Source organism: Equus przewalskii, chromosome 1 (assembly GCF_037783145.1).
Source record: "Equus przewalskii isolate Varuska chromosome 1, EquPr2, whole genome shotgun sequence".
NCBI classification, from domain to species: domain Eukaryota; kingdom Metazoa; phylum Chordata; class Mammalia; order Perissodactyla; family Equidae; genus Equus; species Equus przewalskii.
Window position 1 is genome coordinate 29,035,316 of NC_091831.1, and position 17,508 is coordinate 29,052,823.

General features: G+C 49.0%; 1 long non-coding RNA gene across 1 annotated transcript; it reads left to right on the top strand.

Moving 5' to 3' along the window:
- Window positions 1-1,464: 1,464 nt before the first annotated feature.
- LOC139073587 (uncharacterized) lies at window positions 1,465-16,785 on the top strand. The gene is made up of 2 exons (XR_011522486.1): window positions 1,465-1,629; window positions 16,343-16,785. It is a non-coding gene; the product is annotated as an uncharacterized lncRNA (long non-coding RNA).
- The last annotated feature ends 723 nt before the right edge of the window (window positions 16,786-17,508 follow it).

Sequence of the window (17,508 nt, forward strand, 5' to 3'; positions counted from 1 at the left end):
AAAGATGGGGTCAGAACACTGGCCTGTAGTTTGGGGAGACTTTGGGGGAATGGGAAAAAGTGGGTTCAAGGCAGTTGGGGGGCTCCGAAGCGGAGTTGGGGGGTGTGTAGAGGGAAAGTTTTTGAGGATGAGTGCTGAGGCTAGAGGTGGAAAGGGGGCAACCCATGAGGTTTTGGTTGCTGTGTTAGGGGCGGGGTGGGGCCTGAGATGGGGGTTGGAGGATGGGGGTCCGGCCATCACAAGTCCCTCCCAGTCTGGCAGGAGGGGATTCTGGTGCAGGGCAGGGAGGGAGATTAGGAGGCACTCTCAATTGCCTTAATGGGCTCTAAGAGGCGGGATCCTATTACAGCTCGGGGTGCCCCGGGGTGCCTTGCTGGGAAGACAAGCTAATCTGCCATGCAAATTAAATCCTGCCTCAAGACGCAAGGCCTGCTTAATGTGATCCATTACACAGTTTACTTGTTTATATCTAATATTGGAACAGGCAGCCCGGGCGGGCGGCAGCGGCAGGCGGAGGGGCCCAAAAGCAGGAGAGTAAATTACCAGCAAAATGAGCTTTTCCATCCTCGGCCGCCGCCGCCCGCGCCTTCCCGGCTCTCCGCGTCCCGGGCGCCCCCTCCCGCCCGGCCACCCGCAGCGTCCCCGCGCCCTTCTGGCCATCCTGCTCTCTCCCTGTTGGTCAAGTCCCTTTCTTGTCTTTGTCTTTCTCTTTGTCTTTCTGTCCTGTGACTGGGGTCTCTGTCTGTCCCTGAGTCCTCATCTCCTTCTCTCTCCGTCTCTGTCTCAGCCTCAGCCTTCTCTTCAGTCTTTCTGGCTGTTTCTTTCTCCCCTGCTTGTGTTTCTGTCACTCACTGTGGCTCTTCTCTGTATGGTTCCTGCAATAAGGAAGGGACCTGGAGCGATTCCAGGTGGCTGCGTGATGCTGTGTGGGACAGCGGACCCAGACTTGGGGTACCCTCTTGTGCACACATACCTGGGGGAGCCCTGAGAATAGCTGGATGTTGGAATGCCTGGCCTGGGGCTCAGCAAGCTGTGGAGCTACTGTTTTGCCAACAATGCTGTCCCTGGTTGTGAGGGTATGTGTGAGAGTGACCTTGACTGTTTATATGGGAAGTGTCACTGTGACCCTGTTTGTGTGTGGCCATGTATATCTGTGTGAGTGAGTGTGGACATGACCTGCTTCTGTGTGTGTGAGTGTGGGTTTGGGGTAGTGTTTTAATAAACCCTGGGAGAGGTTCCCCACCCTCTGCCCAACGCACCCTTCAGCAGGGCTTCCTCCCTTCTGGGTTAGCCTGGTAAGGGGAATAAGGCTTCCCTCACCTTCCTCACAATTCTTGACCCACAGGCCACTCTCCTTCCAGCTCCCTGAACAGCCCCAAGGCTTTCAATGCCCCAGGATCACTTAACTGGCCACCATCAGAGTCCCTGGGGTCTAATGTTTTGCCCCATTCTGTCATTGTCCAGCTCCTCACCCCTGCTGTGGCCCGCATCCCTCTCTGGCACCACTACCCCTCTGGTTGGACATCCCTGAGGCCAATGCCTGCACCTCCAGGAGAGTCAGAGGCCAGAACACAGCCAGGGGCGGCTAGAAAGAGATGACAGATGAAAGAGACAGAGCCTGGCACAGAGGTGAGAGAGACTCACAGAGATACCGTGGCAGAGGTGAGATTTCAGGCAGAGGTGGTGGACAAGGGAGGGACAGGCAGAGAGACCACAGACATAGACAGACGCAGGTCAGAGGCCAGGCAGCAGGGAGGCAGAAGCGGGTAGGAGTTCTGAGGGTCTGCGACTGGGAACTCCTACGTAAGCTCACAGAGGCCACAGGCTTGGGATTGAGAGGCCATTCCAGACTCTGAAGCTGTTGGGGCTGGAGGCGTGTGAGGAGGTAGGCTCCCCAGCCTTTGGGCTTCATAGGACACCTGCCCTGTGGCCTTATACTGAGGAGGAGATATGAGAAACTCCAGCCTACGCCCCTGGACCTGTGGTCTGTGCCTGTGGTCCGAAGAGGAACCAGCCCTCCTGGCCAGGCCCCGAGAGCCTCCAGCCCCAGGGCAGACGAGGCAGAGAGAGAGAGATAGCTCCCGCAGCCACTGATGTGCACAGCTGCCACTCTCGTGCCTGCCCCTGCACACACACTCACTCACATGTGCCACGTGCCAGGCTGGAGGCTTGCCAGTGAGGCTTCCCTGGCCCTGGTCCACGGCTTCCGTACTGGGGCTCTGGCCACACTCGTTATGCCCAGGACTCCTGACTCCCGAACCTCCTGCTGCTCAAGGGCCTTGCCCCCCTCCCAAGCCAGTGAGCGATCCTTACCCCTACTCTCCCACCCCTCAGCCCTCTGGAACTCCTGACCCCCAATTCCTTCCGATCCCCAAGATCCCTGGAGCCCCCTGTTCTCCAACTTCCGGGCATGTATATTCTCATCCCTGACCCTTGGCTCTGGTTGGGTGGGGGGGATCCTGACGGGTGGGGGGTAGGAGGGAAGGTGTGAGTCTGTATGTCTGTGTAGAATGGGGGCTGTTTAGATAAACAGATGGCAACAAATGGCATAAAATTATATACCCATAATGTCAGTTCATAACATTTTGTTCGACATACTTGATTTAATCGCTTAGCTGACGATTTGGCTTTTGGGCCCATATGGTGGGGAATGAAGCTGCGTGGCACCCGCTCCAATCTGGCTCTTTTATCACCGAGGCTGGGGGGGCGGGGATGGGGGGTGTCGAGAGGGGGAGGAGAAGGGATGCAGATGGAAAGAGAATGAGCTGACAGGAGGGGGCCCAGGGAGGGGGTAACTGTAGGGACTGAAGGGGCCTGGACCCTGGCAGGGAACAGGAGGATGTCTGGAGACAGTGTGGGCGGAGCCTGAGTCAGCTGGGATGGACAGGACTGTCCCCAAGAGACCTGGACCCCGTGGCTGACCTCACTGTACTTTCTAAGGCTGTGGCCACAGATTTGCCTCCATGAGCCCAGTAGCCTGAGACTGTCTTTTTCTCTCTTCAAAACCAACATGCAGACACCCAGCTCCTAATCTCTAGGGTTATTGCCATTGCTTTTACCAAACTGAGTAATTTGTGTGTGTGCATGTGTGTGCATACATGTATGCCTGCCTGCTTGTGCGTATGAGCGAGGTGTCTGGGAGACTGTGAGATGCCTTATGTGATGAATTCTGTCTGTGCGGGTTACCTAACTTTCACTCTGAGCAGCGGGAGAGGGGTAAATGTGTGCTGGTGGTCGTTTGTGACTGAGAGTATGACTGTGAGTGAGTGTGTTTTATGTTGGGCTGAGACTTGTGACTTGTGGAAGTGTGAGTAACTGAGCATGAGTTTGTGAGATTATGAGGGTGCAGAGGTGTGAGGGCATGTGGCTGTGGGGGAAATGTCTGTGTGTGTACGATTGATCTGTGGGGCCGTGTAGGGTGTGACTGAGGGTGTCAATGGTTCAGACGGGCTGTGGCACACAGTAGGTGCTTAAACAGTGCTGCTGAGTATGCCCATCTAGCCACCTCACAGTGGTTTGTTCTGCGTGTGACTGCTGGGCTGTGGAATGAGGAGTGTGTGTGTGTGCACAAGCGCATGTGCCCTGGGCAGTTCCAGGGGGTTATCAACACACACACCTAGTGCCTGCTGGGCTGTGACTACCCCTTCAGGGCACCTGCCCTGCACTCTCTGCAGATAGAAGTCAGGCTCTGCGCAGAGTGCCGCTCTCAAGTCTCCTGGCTGCCTCCCTGAGTCACTGGTCGCCTGAACTCCGCTGGGCTCTCAGAGAAGAGAGCCAGGTGCTTCCTTGGAGAGATATTCCGCCTCCGACACCCCCGGTCCGGCAGCAGAGGCCCAGTGCACCCCTCCTCCTGGTCTCGGAGCTGCGCCAGCCCCTCCAAGCACCGCAAATCTGGGCCCAAATCAGCGCCCATCACTCACGTTGCAGCCTCATCTGCCCCCTGCCGGGTGCCGCCCGCTGGCTGAGGAATGGGGCAGGGAGCCCGCCCAGGATGGGGGCAGCACCTCCCGGGGTGGGGGTATGGGGTGGGGGAGGTGGGGACTTGGGAACCTGCTCTCCTCTCCTCCCTCCCTGGGACCCTGTCCCCCAACCCCAGCCTGGCTCTGTGTGCATGGAGGCTCCTGGGCTGTGCTTGGGTCTTGCTGCCCATCTGCCCTTCCTGTGTCTCTGCCGCTGCCTCTCTCTGTCCCTCCCCGTGTCTTCATAAGGACCACCTTCCCTCTGCCACTCTCCCTGTCTCTCCCTTTCTGCCACATTCCTGCTCCTCTCTGCCCACCACTCATCTCTCCTTGTGCCTCTGGCCACACCTCTGAGGGTCTCGGAAAGTGGAGATCAGGGTGGGACTGGGGCTGAGGCCTGGGCCCCGAGGGTGGTCCTCTCCACTCGGGAAGTTCTGTTACCACCCTTCCCCCTCATGGCAAGGAGACAGGGGTCCTGGTGGTGGTGGGTGCTTGGTTCTGTGACAGGGCCCTAAGGCAGACGTGGGCATGCTGGCTGCTCTTCACGTCTGCCAGATCAAGTGCTCCCAATACCCTTACTCCCCACTCACTGCTGTGGTTGGACCAAACCCTCAACTCCTTCTCAGGCCATTTGGTCATTCATTCATTCAATAATCATGGGACACATGTGATCTGCCAAGCACTGTGCTGACCAACATGAGCAAGATGCTCATAGACCCTGCCCTCGAGGGCCTCCCTCCTTCCCTCGAGGGAGACAGTGTGCAAACAGATAAGAATGCTGGTGTTCTGGGGGTGGGAGAGAGGAACCAGGGAGGCCCACAGCAGGCTGAATTCTATGGGTGGGAGTGCGGAAGCCTGGGGAGAAGCTTTATAGACGAGGGAATTCTCAGCTGCATTAGAAACATTTTCTTTTTCTACTTACAAAAATAATACTTGCTCAATGCAGAATCTTGAGAAGGCACAGAAAAGCTCAAAGGAAAACAGAAACAAAATAGAGTCTTTAAAGAAAATTGCGGGGAGTCTTGAGAGATGCGTGGAGTTTTAACAAGTGAGTGATGTGGTGATGAGGAAGCTGGGGAGTGGGTATTAGAGACGGTCATTCCCAGCAGGGGTCAGGGCATGAGTCAAGGCACCCTGACATGAAGTTGGGATGTTTGGTGGCTGTGACTGAAGCCTGGAGGTGCCTTATTCTGGCGGAGGGGTTTGACCCTTGTTCTATAGGCAATGAGAAGCCACCCTGGAGGATAGTGAGCAGGCGAATGGTGTGATCCAGTTTTCCATTTTAGAATAATTATTCTAGACGATGGATTGGAGATCGTTGAGACTCAAAGAGGGGAGACCAGTTAGGAAACCAGTGCGGCAGTCTGAGAGACAGTGAGCGGTGACAACTGGGGTGGAGGGAGTGCGGGAGGAGGGAGGGGAAACCATCGAGAAGGCAGAATGAATAGGATTGGAGAATGATTCAATGTCGGGGTAGGGGTGGGAGAGAAGGAGGAGCCAAGAGTGAAGCCTATGCCTGTTGCTTGGTCACTACTGTGGCTTGTGGTGCCATTCACTAAGATGGGAAACTCAGATGAGGAGCCGGATAGGGATGGAGCAGGCCAAGGACTGAGTTTGGTTTTGGACACGTTGAGTGTGAGATGGAAATATCCAAGTGGAAATGTTCAGTTAACAGTGGAATACAAGGGTCTAGAGCTTGGGCATGTAAATTTGGAAATCGTTATTCATTTCTATGTATTAGTCAACAAATATTTACTGAGCATTTGTGGTAGATTGGGCTGGGGATGTTATGGTGAATGAGACGGGCTGCACCCTTTCCTTGTGGGCTCACAGCCTTCAATGAAGAGGTGGTATCTGAAGTCAGGAGAGTGAACGAACTTCCCGGAGGGAGAAGAGAGGAAGGTGCTGGTTCGCCAGCATCGCAGGGCTGGAAGAGGGACAGTCACAGAACTAGGGTCTCTTGTCTCTCTCAAATCGTGGAAGACCATCCAATACACTTGCTCCATTACCTTCTTAGATCAGCTTTGACTGGAAGTCTCCTGTGGTCCCCATTCTCTAGGCCAGCTCCCCGCCAGTGTGCCCACAGACACACATGCGTGTGAGGCAGCCAGGCTCCCTGTGTCCACTACATGTCGGGTAGTGGAAGACAAGTCTGACAGACTCTGGTTCTATCCGACATGTAAATCCTTCTTTAGCTCCTAATGTTGTTTGAAAGAAACCTAGACTCCTTGCTATGGTTTTCAAAGCCCTTCGAGATCTAGCCTGTGCCCCGTTACCCAGCCTTGTCACCAGCCAAGCTTCCCAGATGCCCAGGTGGCTCTTTCCAAATTAACTGCCAGTCCCCGATCAACTTTTGCTGTCTCCTACCTCCAAGCCTTGTACATGCTCTTTCTCCTGACACCATCTCCCTCTCCCATCCAGCCAGCCCAGCTAACTCTTAATGGCCTAGCTCAAGTGTCTCCCATCTGTGAGCCTTCTCTAGTCTGCCAGAGCTCCTTGGGGGCCCCTGTCATGGGCTCTCTTTAGGAAGGCCTCATTAGCTCATATGGTGATTGTATTTTTGCTTGTCTGTCTCTTCCTCTAGATAAGGAGACTCCTTAGGGCAGGGCTTGCTTTTTTGTTCGTCTCTATAGCCCCTGTGCCTAGTATAGTTCTGGGCATGTACCAGGTGCTCAAAATTATAGGTTGTGCACTGGAGAGAGGCTGGTGTTGAGAGAGGGCTGGAGTTGGAGGTGGGGCTGAGTGTTGAGTAGGGCTGGTATTAGAGACAGAGCTGGTGCTGGGAGGGCTGATGTGCAGGTGAAGCTAGGCTGAGTGCTAGCGGTGGAATGGGTGGGTGCTGGAGATGGGGTGGTAGTTGAGGTAGGGCTGGGTCTGGGGGTAGGTCTGATGTTAGAGGTGGGGATGGTGTTGGAGGTTGGGGTGGTGTTGGCATAGTGTTGGGTGTTTGGGGTAGGAATGGATGTTAGAAATGCAAAGTTGAGAGGTCAGCAGGCAACTAAGTGTAGGAGAAAGGGGGCTGGGTGTTGAAGGTGGGCAGGTGAGTTGGGAAGGGGTGAGGAGGGAGCTGGATTTGGGAGCACAGCAAAGAGCCCCTGAGACCTCTCCAGAGTTCCAACTTTAAATGCTGCTGATCCAGCTCTTCCTCAGTAACCAGCTTCTCCCCAGAAGGAGAGAAGGAGCGGAGAGGAGACCCAGGGAGAAGAGCCTAAAAGGGTGAAGAAGGATTTTCATTATGAAGTTAATTAGCTTCAGAGCCGCTGCACCTTTCAGGACGAGGAATTAGAGGGATTTAATTGCTTTATCAGCCTTCCCTTTGATTTTCAGCAATCAGGCCGATTCCATTTAATTTAACTGCCACAGACGAGGAGAAAATTGATGCGCTCACCTGCCTCCGAGCAGAAAGAGACAGAGTGGGGAAGAGGGAGAGGGGGAGCCAGAGAGACTGGCAAACACAGAGTCTGCAGATTAATGAAAACCAACAGCATTTGCTCACAATTGGAGATGAAGTGTGCCCTCGAGGTGTTTGTAGCTATGTGTGTGTGACTCTATGTGAATTTGTGTGTATGACCGTGTGGAAGTATTTGTGACTATGCGCGTCTGCGTGGGTGTGACTATGAGTGACTTGGTTGACGTGGAGGTGGGTCTGTGGGTGAATGTTGGTATTTGGCTGTAGGTCAGTGATGGCCAAGGTACGTGATTGACTGTTGAAGACTCCTTGTACATGGAAACAACAGTGTGAATGAGGATGGCTGTGTCTGCCTGTGTAACCGTAAGTACAGTGACTGTGAGTGTCATTATGTAGGTAAGAATTTCGCTGTGTGTGAAACTGCACATCTATTAGTTCATTTGTTCAGCAAGCACTGAGTAAACTCCTGCTATGAGCCAGACACAGTGCTGTGGGGCAAAGATGACTAAGATGGGGTCCCTGCCCTCAAGGATTCAGTCTAACAAAGGAGACAGACTAGTAAATAAATGTCACAGTGCTGTACTGCATGGATTGCTCTGGAAGCACTGTTCTGGAAGGCCTCCCAGAAGAGGTGGCTTAAAAGATAAGAAAGTTTTCAAGTAGAGGAGGGGTGGATGAGGTTGTGGTAAAGGAAGGGCATTACAACCCGAGGGAGCAGTATGTGGAGCGTAAGGGGAAGCTGGGGCTGCTCAGAAGGGAGACAGATCAGGGAGGACTTTGAGTCATGCTGAAAAATGTGGCCTTTTCCTATAGGGTACTGAGTGGGAAGTAAGCCTGCCAGGCTTGTGTGTTAGAAAGGCCTCTCTGGCTGTGTGGAGGATGGACTGCAGAAGGCGAAAGCAGAGGCAGGAAACCGGTTACGACCATTGCAAAATCCAGGGGAGAGATGGAGACTGTCTGAGGGAAGAGAGAAGAGAAAACAGATGGGGTAGAAAGGGCAGAATTTGGAGACGGGGATAGGGCAGAAAGTACTGAAGGTTTATGAACATCTAGGTAGTAAGTGATTCCATAAAGGGAGATATTGGAGGAGGAGCAATTTGGAGGATAAGGCCTTGAACGTGTAGAATTTAAGCTGAGATAGGACATCCAGGGTGAAGTATCCAGCAGGCGGTTGGATATGAGTCTGGAGCTCAGCAGAAAGGTCCTGTCTGGAGACAAAAATAAAAGAACCCTCAATCTGTATAGGTAGTAAATAATGCCATCAGAATGGATGAGACTACCCAGGGAACATGTGGAGATCAAGAAGAGGGTCAAGGGCAAAAGCCTGGGGATCACTCATGCATATGAGACGGGAGGAAGAGGAATCAGGGAAAGAAGATGAAGAATCAGACAAAACAGAGGAAAACCGAGAGAAACTTAGGGAAGAGAGGAGAACATTGATGAGAAGTCGAGTTCCGTGTTGGACCTGTAAGATTGAGGTTTGCTGTGAACATTCATATGGAGGTGTCCAGGGGGCAGGATTAGAACTCAGAGCTCTCAGAATGAGTAAAGGCTTGGGCATGTGAAAGCTTGTGGTGAGATCTGGTGTGGCTGGTGTATAGGATGAATGGATGGATGTGGAAGATGATGGGATTGGAGAAGTGAGTTGGAGTATATAGGGTTTTGAATACGAACCTACAAGTTAGTACTTTAATCTGAGGGCAGGAGTTCCTGACTGTCTTTAATACGGAAGAAGAATTGCTCAGATTTTCATTTTAGAGATATCACTCGATGTCTTAGTTTGATTTCCCCCCAAATCAGAGCTTGAGACAAGGACTTGGGTGAAGGCGGTTTATTTGGAAGGTGATCCCAGCCGTGAGGGAGTGGGGAGAGTGGAACAGAGAGGAAAGCTAGTTGCCACTGTGGGTAACTGGTGCTCAATCCTTGGGGACCCTCTCAGGATCGTGTAGAATGTACCTCAGAATTGTCCCTTGAAAGGACAGGAAGCTGGGCATCTATCTACTGACGAGGGCCCCCATTGGTTGAAGGTTGCCCCTGGGGCATCACATCCCCTTTCTCAGGCTAGCTGCCCTGAAATTGGAAGTGGGAAGAGGGAGAGGGAAAGAGATGCTCAGAACAATAAAAGCATCTTCTATACTCGGGAGAAGGATTGGAGAGGGAGAGGCTGGAGGTAGAGATACCAGTTAGAAGGTGATTGCAATGTCCAACCAATCCAAGATCAAAAATATAGGAACTGATAGAAAGAAGGGTCATCTTGGAGGTGCAGAATTGATAGGACTTGAAGATCAATGGGGCACTTGGGGTTTGTGGTAGGCAGAATAATGGCCCCTCAACAGCCATATCCTAATCCCACAAACCTGTGAATATGTTATGTTACGTGGCAAGGGGGAATTAAATTTGCAGATGGAGTTAAGGTCGCTAATCAGGTGCAGGAGATTATCCTGGCTTATTTGTGTGGGCCCAATGCACTCTCAAGGGTCTATATAAATGAAAGGGGAGGGTCAGGGTCAGAGAGAGATTTGAAGATACTATGTCACCGGTTCTGAAGATGGAGAAAGGGGCCACGAGCCAAGGCAGGCAGGCAGCCTCCAGAAGCTGGAAAAGGCAAGGAGACAGATTCTCCTCTGGGAGCCCCCGGAGGGAACCAGCCCTGCCAACACCTTGATTTGAACTCAGTGAGACCCATTTTAGGCTTCTGACCTCCATAATTGAAAGGTAATAAATCTGTGTTGTTTTAAGCCACTAAGTTTGTGGTAATTTTTTACAGCAATTTCTATAGTAATTATAGAAAACTAATAAAGGGTCCAAGAAAGAGGACTCTCAAGTGACTTCCAAGATTTCTAGCTTGCGCCAGATAGGAAGGATTCCTTGAGAAAGGGAGGAGAAGTGAATTTGGGAGAGAAGCTTGTGAGCTGTTTCAACCACGCTCTTTGTGTGCCTGGAGCGACTTCCATGTGGAGCTGCTCACATGGAATAGGAAGCCGGGGGAGAAAGATTTTTGAGAAGGGGTCTTCATCAATGTGGTGATATTTGAAGCTGTGGAAGCAGATGAGCTTACCTAGCAGAGGGTGAGGACAGAACCCAGGGGACATGCCAGCATGTTGGGGCTGATGGAGTCGCTCTTGCGGAGGAGGTTGGATCTGTTGATCTTTGAGTTCCAGTGTTTGCTCTGTGGCCTCTGCTCGCCTACTCCACTGTCCCCATATTCCCTAGTCCCCTGGTTTCTTGGGAGGAGGCCTGCAGGTTCGCTCTGTACTGTTGTGCAAGTTGTATATTGCACAGCTCTAAGGGCCTCATTTGTTAGACTGTAATATGAATATGGTGCTCTCCTAGAGTTGTCAGTGTGCAACCTTGCCAACAGTCCATGATGGCATGTTTGGCCTGTTTAGAGAGACAAGGAAAGAGACTCTCCCTTGCTTCTAATTATATATCCAGAGCCTCAACCCTGGCTTGAATCCAGAATGCAAAAGAGGTCTCAGGAGCAAGGCCCAGACACAGAGTGGGAGCAGCCCCTGGAAGCCAGGCTGTCAGGTGTCCAGACCGGGGCCCTGTTTGTCAACCCCCATTCCTTGGGAGGACAGCTCTTCCCTCTTCCCCTGGCACCCCACCCCTGTTGACTGCCTTTTGATTAGAATGTGGACTCTAACTTGGAATTAACCTGATTAATGTAATGAAGGCAGGGCCGGCTCAGCACCACCCGGTGATGAGGGGAGATGGATTGGGAGCGAAGGCGCTCGGATGGAGGCGCGGCCGTAATTGCTGCGTTTACTGCTACCTGCCTCGCTGACCCTGCTGTTTAGCCCATTAATGATGATGCACAAGCCTCACTTTCCAGAGATAATGACAGAGAATCTCGGGGGAGGGTACAGGAGGAGGGAAAGGGAACCGGGGGTCTGGGGTCTGAGGGAGACATGGGTCTGAGGATGGGGCCTCGGCAAGGGTGAGAGGATGAGGGGCCAGGGCACAGAAGCATATGGGGAGACAGAGGGTGCAAAGGTAGAGGACAGGGGCTTTCTCTAGGCTCCTGCTCCCTTAGGACAATTTAGGATGACTACCTTGAGCAGGGGCTGCTGCAGCTGTCAGGGCTCTCTGACTGGGCGGGAGGCCAGTTCAGGAGGGCTTCCTGGAGGAGGGGTCTTGAAAAGAAGAAAGAAAACCCAGGGAGTTGGATGAGGGCAGGGCCGAGTAGTGCCTTCCCCACGGCCTCCAGCACTCGTGTGGGGCAGAGAGGCCAGCATGTGGGAGGTCAAGGCAGAACCTTTAGGGGCATGGAGTGGGCATACACATTGGCACTCATGTACTCAGCACAAAGGATCTGTGCATAAATCAATGGGAAGACTTATCACTTTGATTAATTCCTCTGACGCCTCAAAGAAGATGAAATGGATGTTCCTAATTTCATCTGCTGCCCCTCCATGTACTTTATCTTTATCTACGGATGTCATCCATCCACTCATTCATTCATTCGTTCATTCAAGATAGTCAAGAGTTGTCCTAGTTCTGCTGCGAACTTGCTGACCCCACTAGGCAGACCCCTTCCCCTCCCTGGGCCTCAGTTGGCTACTCTGAGAGGGGGATGGAGCAGGTGGTCAGCCCTGATACGTGATGATGCAGAGATGCAGCATGTCGTTATTGACACCTCTTCACCTGACACCCCACCCCTGCTCCGGAGGCTGGGTGGGTGGAGTGCTCTCTCAGAGCAGCCCCGAGGACAGTGGGAGTGTCTTTCCAGCCTCCGCTGGACTCCATCAGGGCTGCCCACACCTACATGCTAGCTTTTTAATAGTTGGTTGGCTTTGTGGACCCACGTTAAGGTCATGAGCAAAAAAAACTCCCTGCTTTTTCTCACATGACCTGGACCGGCTCACAGTGCACTGGGGCAATTGATTTGTAACACAAATTCAGGACTTCACGTTTATCCCTTCAATTACATTATGTTAATTTTGACCCATTATTCCAAGTTGTCTTTGAGGCCTTAATTTTGTCCTCCTACTTTTAATATTTTATATCTTCTGCTAATCTGATGAACCAGGAGGTCATTAACAAAAAGGAACAGGAAGGGCCAAGGATGAAGTTATGGGACCGAGCTCTAGAAATTTTCTTTCAGGCTTACGTCATCTACTCTTTCCTTTCCTTTCTCCATTTTGACTACTGGTTCTTGGTGAACCTCTGCTGTTTCTTCCTGTGCGTGGATGTTCTCTATTTGGTGCTTGCGCAATGTTATTAATGCATTTTCCAGCCAGAATGTAAACTCCAGGAGGGCAAGAACCACGTTTGTCCTGTTCATCACTGAATCTCCAGGGCCTGTCTCTCCGTCTGAGACATCGAAGGTGCTCAGTATAGAGTCAGTCATTGAGAGAGTAAACAGCTCCTCTGACAGAAATGAGGAGGATAGTTATGGTAGAGCGGGACAACCAGGGTGCTATTGGGCAAAATGTGAGGGACATTAGTGTGTGTTACTGCCCCCATGTGCCCATCTTCCAGACTCTCTCTGCCACCAGACGTTTGATGCGAAGGGGTGGAGAAGAGAGGGTGATTTGGTGGAAAACTTTAAGCAAGAACTCTGACGTACTTCTAGAGAGAGAGAGAATGTGTGTGTGTGTGTGTGTGCGCGCGTGTGAGTGTGTGTGTGTGTGAGAGAGAGAGAGAGAGAGAACTTTGGGGTCAGGCAGACCTGGCTTTGAATTTTGCTTTAGTAATTTATTACCTGCCTGGTTGAAGGTGTTTGCCTATCATTTTAGAGCCTCAGTTTTTTAATTTGAAAAGGGGGCTAATAATATCTACTCCCCCTCTGTTGTTGTGGAGATTAAATGCAATGATGGAGATGGTGGCCCCACCTCTTTTTCCCTCCCCTTCCTCTTCCTTACAGTGTAGGCCAAAACTCTCAGGGAGAAAGACAGAAGAGCGTGAGGAATGTTATTTGTGCTCTAAAACAGCTCCGTGCAATTCCCAGAGTCAGGGACATCAATCTTGACTTTAAAGAAAAACCTCTTTTCCCTCATTACACGAGTTATGAATGTTAATTGGAAAAAACCTGGAAAATTCAGGTGTGCAAAATAAAACATCACCTGTCATCCTATCGCCCGGATCAGCACTGTTTACCTGTTGGTGTGTAGCCTTCCAGACTTCACTTTAATGTACATAATCAATCTTTTTTTTACAAAAATGGTAATATATAATACATATAGTTTTGAAAACTTTTTCACTTAACAATGTATTGTAGACAATTTTTTCATGTCAATAAATATAGTTCTATAATCTGTAGCAATGTTGCTAATGGTTGCATAGTAATCTGTAAGGATAACTGTACTGAATAATCGCTTACCGATGGACGGTGGATGCTTTTTGCTCTTACTCAATAATGCAAGGACTATCCCCAAGCATATATCTCTTACTCCAAGAGAGGCATGGGAGAGTACCAATGTGACTACCTGAGAAGGTCTCTAACAAGGCCGTCTTGACCGGGCCTTGCACAGACCATGGGAGGAAGGAAGCGTGACCAGGGAGGGATACCAGATTGGCAACAAACTGTGAGAAGCACCTGATAGGTTAGAGCTAAAAAAGAATGGACGCCAGTAAAAAACTGCCTGGCAGGGCAATGGCTAAATAAGCCCATGTGCATCCATCTTGTAGAGGACTCGGCAGCACTCACAGAGTGGGGCGCTGCCGGGTACCAACATGGGGGCTCTCCACGTATCTTGTTGAATGAGAGAAACAAATTACAGGACAACACATTTGTGATTTGTATATATATAGGCATCTTACTTCTTTTTTTCCTAAGGAAAATAAAAAATTTAATAAGGTAAAAAGAAGATTCTCCTCAAATTTCTCCATAGGTATGTTAATCTTTGTAGGACTCAACGTAAGTAAGAATTTCAGTGCTAAAAAGAGTTTTTTTAAATACATAGAATCTTTCCTTTTTTATTGTGGTAAAATATACACAACATAAAATTTGCCATTTTCACCATTTTAAAGTGTACAGTTCAGTGGCATTAATTATAGTCACAGCGTTGTGCAGCCGTCACCACTATCTCTTTTTAAAATTTTCTCATTATCCCAAACGGTAACTCTGTACCCGTTAGGCGATGACTCACCATCCCCTCTCCCGTAAGCTCCTGGTAACCTCCAATCTACTCTCTGTCTCTATGAATTTGCCAAAAGATGTAAATGGAATCATACAGTATCTGTCTTTTGGGGTCTGGCTTCTTTCACTGAGCGTAATGCTTTCAGGATTCATCCATGTGGTAGCACGTATCAGCACTTTATTCCTTTTTATGACTGAATAATATTCCATCATATGTATAGACCACATTTTGTTTATCCATTCATCTGTTGATGGACAGGCCTTTTCTCTCAATGTCAGAAATCCATTTCTTCAAATCAAACGTTCTGTGTGAAAACACAAAGTCGGAGCCTGTTTTCCATTATTTCAAATGGGAAAAAATGGTAAGAAGTCATGTGTCAACTTGAATCCCTCAAGAGATTTCCTAAAATGTAACTAAATCCCAATAAAATACCTATATAAAAAACAAAATTATGATGTAAAATGTTCAGAACATTGCTTCCTGGTTACCAAACAATGAATACAGTTGTAACAAATGGTTGCTTTGTGAGCAATAATAAGGCGTCTCAGCGTCAGCCACACTCCTGGCTCACATCCCCTTTGGTGACACTTTTCAAAACATCTACCCATGATTCTGACATCCTATCCATTCTATCTGAGGTGTAACTTGGAATTTTTCCTGTACATCATTCTGTTTCGAATGCCATATTGAGTTTTGGGGATGCAAATACTGTATGTATTTTCTGTGTATAAACAACAACTGAAAAACATTGTGAGATATGTGTGTTCTATAAAGTTTGGGTACCAAAAACCTAGAGGTGTTCTGTGAGGAAAATGTTAATGGAGGAATGTGTTCTACAGGATCTGCCAACACAGTTAAACAAAAAACCAAAGCATATGGTTTTTATGTACATATATAAGTGTAAATGCGTAGAAGAATATACACCAAGCTAGTAACAATAAAGAATAGACTAGAATTAGAAGGACTGGTCAATGACAAATTTAGATTATCTGTAATATTTACATTTTAATGAGTATGTATTAATTGTGTGATTAAACATGAATGGATGAATGAATGAATGAATGTGTTAATAAGTAAATAAATAAATAAAATGTGTTTAATACCCAGGACAGCCTTTGGGGTAGAAAGTCACAGTGTGATATTAACCAAAGACAGAGAGCTGCTGCCTTTCTTCTTCCTTCTTTCCAGAGGGTTGAGGAAAATGACTTCAAATCAGAAACAGTTAGAAAAAGTCATGATAAAAATGTCCAGGTCCAGGGGCCAGCCCGGTGGAGCAGCAGTTAAGTGCGCATGTTCTGCTTCGGCAGCCTGGGGTTGGCCGGCTTGGATCCTGGGTGTGGACATGGCACTGCTTGGCAATCCATGCTGTGGTAGGCGTCCCACATAGAAAGTAGTGGAAGATGGGCATGGATGTGAGCTCAGGACCAGTCTTCCTTGGCAAAAAGAGAAGGATTGGCAGCAGATGTTAGCTCAGGGCTAATCTTCCTAAAAAAAAAAAAAAAATTCTCCAGGTCCAGATGGGTGTCAAGATCATATGTGATCAGAAATCTGCTTTCAGTGACCTTTGGGGAATCATGGAGGATGGGATGGGTGCTATGGGGTGGAAATGGACAAGTACTGCTGTTATACTCAGCAAGGAGTAGACAATGGATGTGGAAATTAAAGATTGTCAAGATTGACATTGATTTCCGGCAAAATTCTAGAAATGATTATTATATATGGGGTCTGGCAATGCTTAGCAAGAACATGTCTGACTTTTGGCTGAAGCCAGCGTGAGCTCTCTAAGAACACATACCAAAGGGCAGAATATCATGCTTCTTTTGTAGATAAGGATACTGCATGAGGAGGTTAGGGGAATGCTAAAGATACTCTCTTTTGCTTTTAACAAGGCATGAAGAGGTTTGTCATATTATCCTTGTGGAAACAATGAAGAAATGTGGGCTGCGTGATGGACCTACTTGGAGGATTCCTAACTGGTGACTCACTGTACCCAATGAGGTATGATGACGATAGAGTTTGTGTCTTCCCAGCCAGAGGTCTTTGGGCCTGTGATTCAGTCCTGGTCATGTGATGTCTCCATCAGTGGCTCAGATGAAGATGTAGGTGTCCAGCTCATCACACTTCCAGATGACACAAAGAGGAACAGGATCATTAATAGGTTGGATGACAGAATTGATGTTCGAAATGATCTTGACAGGCTGGAACGATGACCCTATATGAACGAATGACATTTGGAGGAAGGCGGATGCGGAGTCCTGCAGGCAAGTTGAAAAGATTAGAAGCACAAATATGGGGCTGAAAGCCCTGGTTTAAGAATGAAACCCTTGAAAAAGACCAAGTTTATTTGACAGCTAATTCATTGTGAATCAATTGTGTGGCACAGCCAGAAGTCTGATGACTCCCAGGCTCCCGAGCTGCCTTAGTAGACGCAGAAAGCTTGGAATACGGAAGGTCAACGGTCCCACTAGGTTCCGTATTTTGCTGCGTTCAGGGCTGAGAACCCTTCTTAAGAGTAATGTCCAGGGGAGGGCCACCCCCATGGTAAAGGATCTAAACACTAAGTCCTATGAGTAGAGTGACCATAAAATTTATTACCTAAACTGGGACACATCTGAGAGTGACAGAAAGTGTTATTAACAACTGCAATGTATAATAGTTCTACCTTTGAGGCATCATTGGAAGAACCAGGACTTTTTATACCGGAGAAGAAAAGAATTCAAATAACCAAATGGTTGTCATATGAGAAGGAGAATAGGTTTCTATGGCCTATTACTTTTCAAAATGATTGTTTAAAAAGGAACACCTGCTCAACGAAAAAACTTCAAATGATTGTCAACTCTCTTCTGTCAAATGGGGCTGATACTAGTATCCACCTCAAATTGTTATGAGGATTAAATGAATGTAAGGTAGTTAGAACAGTGCATGGCAGAAGAATTCATAAGATAAAAATAAAAAATAAAACTGTTTAAAAGAAAAAAGTCCTTCCATCCTTGTGTGCCTCAAAGGTAGCCACATTATTCATTTGTTGTGTGAATTTATATATTTTTTTTAATTC